The sequence below is a fragment of the Balaenoptera acutorostrata genome, chromosome 7 (genome assembly GCF_949987535.1).
Source record: "Balaenoptera acutorostrata chromosome 7, mBalAcu1.1, whole genome shotgun sequence".
Taxonomy (NCBI): domain Eukaryota; kingdom Metazoa; phylum Chordata; class Mammalia; order Artiodactyla; family Balaenopteridae; genus Balaenoptera; species Balaenoptera acutorostrata.
In genome coordinates this window covers 93,885,251-93,894,938 of record NC_080070.1, presented here as the reverse complement: position 1 = coordinate 93,894,938, position 9,688 = coordinate 93,885,251, and positions in this window count along the sequence as shown.

The window sequence follows — 9,688 nt, the reverse complement described above, 5'->3', positions numbered from 1 at the left end:
CAATCCACAAACACAGTATATCTTTGCATCTGTTTGTGTTGTCTTTAATTTCTTTCATCAGTGTCGTATAGTTTTCCAAGTACAGGTCTGTTACCTCCTTAGGTAGGTTTATTTCTAGGTATTACATTCTTTTTGATGCAATGGTAAATGGGATTGTTTCCTTAATTTCTCTTTCTGATAGTTCAATGTTAGTGTATAGAAATGCAACAGATATCTATATTAATTTTGTATCCTGCAAGTTTACTGAATTCATTAATGAACTCTAGTAGTTTTCTGGTGGCATATTTACGATTTTCTATGTATAATATATGTCATTTGCAAACAGTGACAGTTTTACTTCTTCCTTTCCAATTTGGATTCCTTTTATTTCTTTTTCTTCTCTGATTGGTGAGGCTAGGACTTCCAAAACCATGTTGAAGAAAAGTGGAAAGAGTGTACATCCTTGTCTTGTTCCTTATCTTAGAGGAAATACTTTCAGCTTCTCACCATTGAGTATGATGTTAGCTGTGGTTTGTTATGCATGGCCTTCATTATGTTGAGGTAGGTTACCTCTGTGCCCACCTCCCGGAGAATTTTTATCATAAATGGAATTTTTATCATAAATAGAATTTTATCAAAAGCTTTTCCTGCATCTATTAAGATGATCATATGGTTTTTATTCTTCATTTTGTTAATGTGGTGTATCACACTGTTTGATTTGCAGATACTGAAAAATCCTTCCATCCCTGGAATAAATCCCACTTGATCATGATGTATGATCCTTTTAACATATTGTTGGATTTGGTTTGCTAACATATTGTTAAGGATTTTTGCATCTATGTTCATCAGTGATATTGGCTTTTAGTTTTCTTTTTCTGTACTATGTCTGGTTTTGGTATCAGGGTGACACCGGCCTCATAGAATGAGTTCGAAAGTATTCCTTCCTCTGCAATTTTTTGGAATAGTTTCAGAAGGATAGGTGTCAATTATTCTCTAAATATTTAGTAGAATTCACCTGTAAAGCCATCTGATCCTGTACTTTTATTTATTCAGAGTTTTTAAATTACTGATTGAATTTCATTACTCGTAATTGGTCTGTTCATATTTTCTATTTCTTCCTGGTTCAGTCTTGGGAGACTGTATCTTAGAACTTGTCCATGTCTTAGTCTAGGTTGTCCATTTTATTGGCACACGGTTGTTCATAGTAGTCTCTTATGATCTTTTGTACGTCTGTGGTGTCAGTTATAACTTCTCCTTTTTCATTTCTGATTTTACTGATTTGGGCTATTTCTTTTTTTTCTTGATGAGTCTGGCTAAAGGTTTATCAAGTCTGTTTATCTTTTCAAAGAACCAGCTTTTAGTTTTATTGATTTTTTTTTTTTTTAGTTTCTATTTCATTTTTTTCTGCTCTGATGTTTATGATTTCTTTCCTTCTACTAACTGCAGGTTTCTTTTTGTTCTTCTTTCTCTAGTTCCTTTAGGTGTAAGTTAAGATTGTTTAACTGAGATTTTTTCTTGTTTCCTGAGGTAAACTTGTATCACAGTAAACTTCTCTCTTAGAACTGCCTTTGCTGCAAAACACTGGTTTTGGATCATCATGTTTAATTTTCATTTCTCTCTAGGTAATTTTTGATTTCCTCTTTGATTTCTTTAGTGATCCATTGGTTGTTTAGTAACATATTGTTTAGCCTCCACGTGTTTTGTTTTGTTTTGTTTTGTTGCAGTTTTTTTCTTGCAGTTTATTTCAAGTCTCATTGCACTGTGGTCAGAAAAGTTGCTTAATATAATTTCAATTTTCTTAAATTTACCAAGGCTTCTTTTGTGGCCTAGCATGTGATCTATCCTGGAGAATGTTCCAGGTGCACTTGGAATGAATGTGTATTCTGCTGCTTTCAAATGGAATGTTCCATATATATCAATTAAGGCCATTTGGCCTAATGTGTCACTTAAAGCCAGTGTTTCCTTACTGATTTTACATATGGATGATCTATATGATGTAAGAAGGGTGTTAAAAATCCTCTACTATTATTGTGTTATTGTCAAGTTCTCCTTTTATGTCCATTAATATGTGCCTTATATGTTTAGGTGCTCCTATTTTGGGTGCATATATATTTACAAGTATTATATCTTCTTCTTGGTTTGATCCCTTGATCATTATGGAGTGTCTTTCTCTGTCTGTTATAACTGTCTTTATTTTAAAATCTATTTTGTCTTATATAAGTATTGCTACTCTGGCTTTCTTTTGAATTCCATTTGCATGGAATACCTTTTTCCACCCCTCACTTTCAGTCTGTGTCTTTAGATCTGAAGTGAGTCTCTTGTTCACAGCATATATATGGGTCTGTTTTTGTATCCATTCAGCCATTCTGTCCTTTGGTTGGAGCATTTAGTCCATTTACATTTCATGTAATTATTGATATTTATGTTCTTATTGCCATTTTATTAATATTTTTGAATTCATTTTTGTAGGTCTTTTTTTTTTCCCTTCCTCTTTTGTTCTCTTCTCTTGTAATTTTATGGCTATCTTTAGTGTTATGATTTATTCCGTTTTCTTTTTTGTGTGTATATATATATTATAGACTTTTGATTTGTGGTTACCATGTGGTTTTCGTATAGCAGTCTATATATACATGCATGATTGTTTTAAGTTGTTGATCTCAATTTCAAATGCATTTTTAAAAACCTTCATTTGTACTCTCCTCCTCTCATGATGACTTTTTGATATTATATTTTACATCTAGTTATTTTTTTGTATTCCTTAACTGCTTATTATTAATTGCTTTTAATTATGTCCAAACTGTATATTGATATGCTTTTGAATAAGAAATAAGTAACTGTATTTTGTGAGAGTATATTTACAAAAGTAGTTGCACTCTGGTTAATGTTCAGAAAAGTAAAATGATATTTCTTATATATAACTTAAACATAACTGTGTTTAATATTGATACAGGAATATTTGGTAAAACTGGTAAAAATAATTTTTTGTTTGCTAAACTGCTTTTTAAAATATGTGTAATAATATATGATTGTCTTATAAATATTGATATTTCCCATTGATGAAGTTGTATACTTGACTCTTAAAAAATATTTTCAGAAATGATATATAGGACATACCCCAGTATATACATAATAAGTTGACTATAGTTTTAACTAAAAATAAAGTGACTTGGTATATAGACTTTGCACAACAAACCAAAATTTATCTCCATCCTAGTTCTTTCTAATTCAGCTTCACACTCACCAACTTTAATTGATAAAGAGACAGAAAACTAAAATAAGGAGTAGCAGATCTGCTGAAGTCCTAAACCAGGGATGGAAAATTCAAATTTCAAGTGGCTTCAAGGGTTTGAAGACAAAGTTAAAAAAAAAATTTGAAGATGCCAAGAATAAGATAAAGTGAAAAGAGGAACTACTGGAATTTAAAAGTGTGTGCCCTGCCTAAAGGCATGTGTGTTCATTTTTTAAACCTAATGCTGGCCAAATAAAACATATCTGAGTGCTGGCCTCAGCTCTCAGCCTGGTTCAGATGTCAATGGTCTAGATGTTAGTAAGCACAGTGCACACTGGAGAACAAGAACTGATTCATAAAATGGGCTAGACTACCAACTCATACTGCAATTTCTGTTCCTGCCAAGAGCATTATCTGTCTCATCCATGTTTGACAAATAAATATGTAGATTTAATTTCAAATCAAGTTTCTTAGGACAAGAAGTTATTATTTTCCAATGTTTTGTTTTTGTTGTTTAGCTAAAATGCTTATGTTTTACAGTTTAAATAAATTGTCTCATTGTACCATTACAGCTGTTGTCTCAGTATAAAAGACAGAAAAATAGGACATTTTAAGGTACACTTTCTATACTTGCCTGCTATATTGGCTTAGTAATAATATAGTAATTTCTATCTTTTCTGTTACCAACAGATTGCCTATCTTCAACTGCATACATTTAATTGAAAAAAAATATTATAAGTTGAATGCCATCTCCTTCCTTGGAATTGCCAGATTTCTTGATACCATTTTTTATACAGTTCAACAGAGACATAGAGGTGATGGTGAGGTGATGGTTATCTAATGGTGTGACAGAATTGTCATTGCTCAACACCTTTCTTATTCTATAAACTGTGCTTCCCTTCTCAATTTTCTGTGTAGAGAGAACAGGGTCAGTTCTAACACACAGACTATAACTTATATTATGGAAAAGTTTTCAGAATAGAAAAGTCACAACAATCTTCCAGTGCATAGCATTTTACATTAAGACTATTTTTTTTTGTGATACATAATTGATTATCAATAGCTGAATAGTGAACAACTATACTTTCTTCTTATTATTAAACAATATTATACATATAGATTATGTTAGATGGCAGGAGAGGTGCAGGAGAGGTGCTAGCATCTATTTTAATTGTTTAATACTTATGTCTAAGTTCACAATGGCTAATCCTGAGGAAATAAGCGTTTTCAGACATCAGAAATTTGCTTTTGTATAGAGGCTAAGAGAGAATAAAATAAATATTTATCTCAAGAAATATAAGTTTTAACTGGGCAAAAGCAAATTGTAAAAAAATATAGAGACCTGTGAAACTCTATAATTGAATTCTAAAGTATAGAATATGGAAAAATAAATGTTATTTAGAAAGAGAACTTTCTCAGAGTACTCAATAACTTCAGGAAGAAGATGAGACTTGAGTTGCATTTTGAAGTATAAAACTTTGAATGTCCAAAGTGGACTGCAATAAAGGTGTCAAAGAAATGGTTAATACGATGGATAAAGTTGTGGAAATGCAACTAAATGTGATGAGGGAAGGAACAATGTAGAAAATGTGCCAGAAATACAGGATTAACAAGAGAGATGATTAGAAAGACAACAACACGTGGTAAGATTTAGGAAGCTTTGAACATTACGCAGAAGACTAATTAATGATGTGATAGACAATAGTAGTTGGTGTATGTTTTCTGGTAGGGGTTAGAAATAACAAAATCTGCATTTAGAGATTGATATCAAATATACTATATACTAATATACTATATACTAAATAATTCAGTGTTATTTAGTGTTTCTAAGAGCTTCATATATACAAATTCATTTAATCTTCACAAGTATCTAAGAGAAGGTACTCATATTTTACCCATTTTACAGTCACACAACCTTAAATCAGCTTGCCAACTCACCTAGCCAAAAAGAGGACGAGTCAGTTTCCAAACGTAGGCAATCTGAAAGGAGGGACTTGCTGATTTACATAGCTTTGTACTCTGTAGTTCTCCAATAGAAAGTGTTTGAAAGTGAGGAGACCCAAAACAGGAAACACTAATATAGGACATGACCACTTTCAAGGAGAATTTAAGACTCCCTTTAGAAAGATCTTTCCACAGTCTGCACATAACAAAAGGCACTCTGGTCTAGTGTGGTGGAGTACATAGAACTGATGGGTGATGGGATGCAATGGGATAGAGGGACTAAACAGGGAGAGAGAGGAGTAAAAAGAACAAAATGCAAAATATCCAACTGAGTTATTGATAGAAATGTATACCTTAGGAGAAAAAGGGAGAGGTTTTATAAGTGATTTGATTTGAACATCAGTGTATATTTCAAAGATCAGAGCTCAGAGAGTTGATCTTTACTATAGAGATTACAGATAAAACTAAACATTAGATTTACTTTCTAGAGAGTTTGAATGTAGAGACAAAGGACCGAGAAATTGGCACACATCTCTGAGTTATGTGTAATCCCAGAGAGCAAAGTGTCTTACCCCTGCCTCAGGAGCATTTAGGTTACTGCTGTTATTTTTACAAATTTATACAAGTTTTAGTACTGATCAGATTTTGTTTACCATTGAAATCATTGCAGATTACTTGCTTCATTTTATGGACTAATACCAAATTGAGAAAGTTATTACCTGTATAAAAGTGCCATTAGAAAAAGAAGAATTAAAGTGCTTAATTTTAAAAGATCAGAAAATCATCTCATGTTGTTATCTAATTTTTAAAGTACAGAGTTGGGACTCTATGATGCCCTCTCATTCTAAAAGATGACACCTTGACACCAGCAGTTGGAACAGCCTAAAATGGTCCATATATTTTACTTCACATATTTTACTTCATATATATATATGTATTTCCTTACTCTTTATTTCCAAGGAATGTTTTTTTAGGGACTTCATGCTTTTTATGCATTGTATGTGAAAATTTCTTTACCAGTATTTTAGACTATGATTCCTACTAGATTTGTATGGGCCCAGCAGGTTTATGCAATCTTGCTAGATAGACTAAAAGTCAATGGCATGAGCTATCACGAATGTGGAAAGTAGAAACTACCAAAGGACTTCAGAAAAAGGACAAAGAAGGGAATTAAAGATTTCTTTCTCTCAACATGCACAGACATACATATACATAATTCACACACGAGAAAATTTTCTGAACGTGGGAAAACTGCTTGTAATTGGTCCAAATCAGAACAAATTTTAGTAGTGAGAGGAGAGGATGAATACTGTTTTCAGTATGTTTCTACTTTTTAAGGAAGTTTTGATTTCACTAGATGGGGAGTAAATATTAAAATGATTAAATAGCAGAAAAAGAAGTGTCATAAGATTTTAGATGAGTTATTTCCACAGGACTGGTTTAGACAGTAATGTTAAGAACAAAGTAGTGAAAGCAATCTGGGAAGTAAATGAGATGAGAGTTCTCCCTAGAAAGGGTGGATAGAATTTGTATAATAATAGTAGCCAATGTTTATTAAATGTTTATTATATGCTAACACTATTCTCAGTGCTCATATTTATTAATTCTTATAACAACCTATAAGGATAAATATTTAATTACTCCATATTCTGCTTATTTTGACTTTCAAAAATACTAATTTTATATAGTTCAACCTAATATTAAAATTTTTATTATACTCATTGTACAGATAAGGAAAGTGAGGTACAAAGAAATTAAATAACCTGCCCAAGTTTAAATGGTTAGCATGTGACCAAATTGGAGATCAAACTCATAGCATCTAGTTTCATTGCTAACCACTTCACTCTAGACTTTGAGTAAAGAAGCCAATGTATTTGGTCAGGCTGGGACTAGGACAAGGAAATCTACTCAAAGATTAAAATCTGCTGTGTATGAATTTGTTTCTTAGAACTCTATAAGAGCCTTGAGAAATGGGACTATATATATTTTTACATATGTATTCTATACACTTCATGCATAGGAAGATATTAAGGACAATTTACTAGTTACACTAAAGTTGACCATCATGTTGATGAGTATTGTTTTCCTGTAACAGCAATAATAAAGTGACCATGTGACTAGATAGAAGATACTATTCTCCCAAGCATCTGCTTTCAAATTAATGTAGCAAAGAGAAGCTTCAAGGTAAATGGCTTTCAATGCAGCTGCAGACCATGCCATGTAAGAGTCATCAGGCTGGAATCCAGTTATTACTAGGGCTGGATAATCTGAACATTTAAAGTCAGGGACACATACTGATGTACTTCTCAGCCAAGTGAGAGGATCTTAAATTATATTACTTTTTCTGTACACATATTTATCACCTTTGTACTTCAAATTTAGTGAAAGATGTGCAAAATAAACCAGATAGCCCAAGGTCAATTTAAAATCAAGGCCTCTTAAATTCACAAAGGACATAAAAACTTTTCCTCCTTTGAAAACTAAAGGAACTGAAGATAAAATTAGTCTTAGTACTCAAGTAGGCCAATACAATTTTCTAATACATACGGTAGTGTTACGATCAGAAGAAATTTATTTCTGTTCTGACTGCTTCAATATTTTTCTCTTTGTCTCTGAACAAATCATGGTATTATGGAAACTACACAAGATTGGAGTAAAAGGCCTGATTCTCCATTACCTACTACTAAATTGTCATACAACACTGAATCAGACATCTGTTTCTCTAGGACCCACTTCTACCTGTAAAAAAAATGGATCGGGTTAGATGACCCTAACTCTAACAGCTGATAATTCATGCACTGATTTCAACTCTTTGTGCTTCAACTTTCCCATTTAAAATATCTATCTATCTATCTATCTATCTATCTATCTATCTATCTATCTACCTATCTATCATGTCTCCAGATGAACAAACAAGGCAAAGTGATTCATGGCATTTAGAAGAAAAAGCACGATACACTTACGATGCCTTTTGATATTAAATTCACAAGCATGATAGTTAGGGAGTTTTCTTCCCTGCCAGATACATTCTATCACAGTGCCTTCTCAATTCTATAAGCATATATTGTGTTCCTCTCATTAAAAACTGAAATAAAATATGTACCTTCAGGGGCTTCCCTGGTGGTGCAGTGGTTGAGAGTCTGCCTGCCAGTGCAGGGGACACGGGTTCGAGCCCTAGTCTGGGAGGGTTCCGCATGCCGCCGAGCAGCTGGGCCCGTGAGCCACAACTACTGAGTCTGCGCATCTGGAGCCCGTGCTCCGCAACAAGGTAGGCCGCGACAGTGAGAGGCCCGCGCACCGCGATGAAGAGTGGCCCCCGCTTGCCGCAACTAGAGAAAGCCCTAGCACAGAAACAAAGACCCAACATAGCAATCAATCAATAAAAAAAATCTTTAAAAAAAAAATGTACCTTCAGAGGTACATGAAAACACTTAATATTGTATTAGTCCTTAAGATTCTACAGTGTGAGAGTAATCATGTGTATGTGTGTATGCTCATGTGTGTTTTCCCCTCATAAAGTCTCTTGAAATGGGTAAATTAACATAGCTTTCAGCTTCCATATAGATTTCAGCTATAACACTCTGATCATTTAGGGTAAACATCTTTACATTTAGAGGAATAGCAATAATACTTTATGTGCAATTCGGTCTTAATTTTGGGCTTGCTATGGAAATAAGACTTTTTAGGAGCAAATAAAAAGATTTCCAAGGACAATTGCTTGTAAAAAGTAAGAAGGTCTCACATTGCTTTAGTAGCTCCAATGTACCCAGTGTAAAAGGATTGCAACAACACAGGATTTCATAATGGCATTATACCTGATGCTCTGTTCTTCTCTAAGGAATTCCCTTATTTTCTACATTAAGCAATAAGTAAAGTATCGTGAAGAAAGCTAACTCAATTTGAGTTCTACCAACTAAGTGCAGAGATGACAGAAACAAAAAAATTAGTAAAAACACGGTGTAAAAGAGGACCAGCCTAAGGGTCAGAGACTAGGATCCTCGTCATGATTCTACTTCTAGGTATTTGCCTCGGTTACCCGTGGGTCAGACACCTGGTTTCTCAGAGCCTCAGCACGCTCTACTAGAAAATGTGCTAATGTTCAATGTCCTTTCCTGATCCATCATTCTATGAATTGATGCTTCCAGGTGACGGGAACAAAGAAGTCAGATTGTCCCTGTATTCATGGGTCTTGTTAGGCTTATTTTGTGTGAAATACCTTCTGCCCTCTTCCTCTAACACTAAGGTAAGTTGGAACTTTACACCTGGGCATTCCTCCCAAGGTACTTACTTGGAAACACTGCCTGCTACAAAGTCACCTTTGTCTGTGTTAGCTACTAGAGCTTCATAGGCTTCCTGCCCAGAGAGTGAAAGCCTTGGAAGGAATCGAGGAGAGCATCTATGATAACTCCCTCATTTTACAGATACTGAAATTGACCCAAGGGGTTTGGTGACTTTCTACTCAGTCCCAGCTCCTGAAGCACAGGAGAGATTTCTAATGTAGGATTTTCTGATTCTGTCATTGGTATTTTTTTCTGT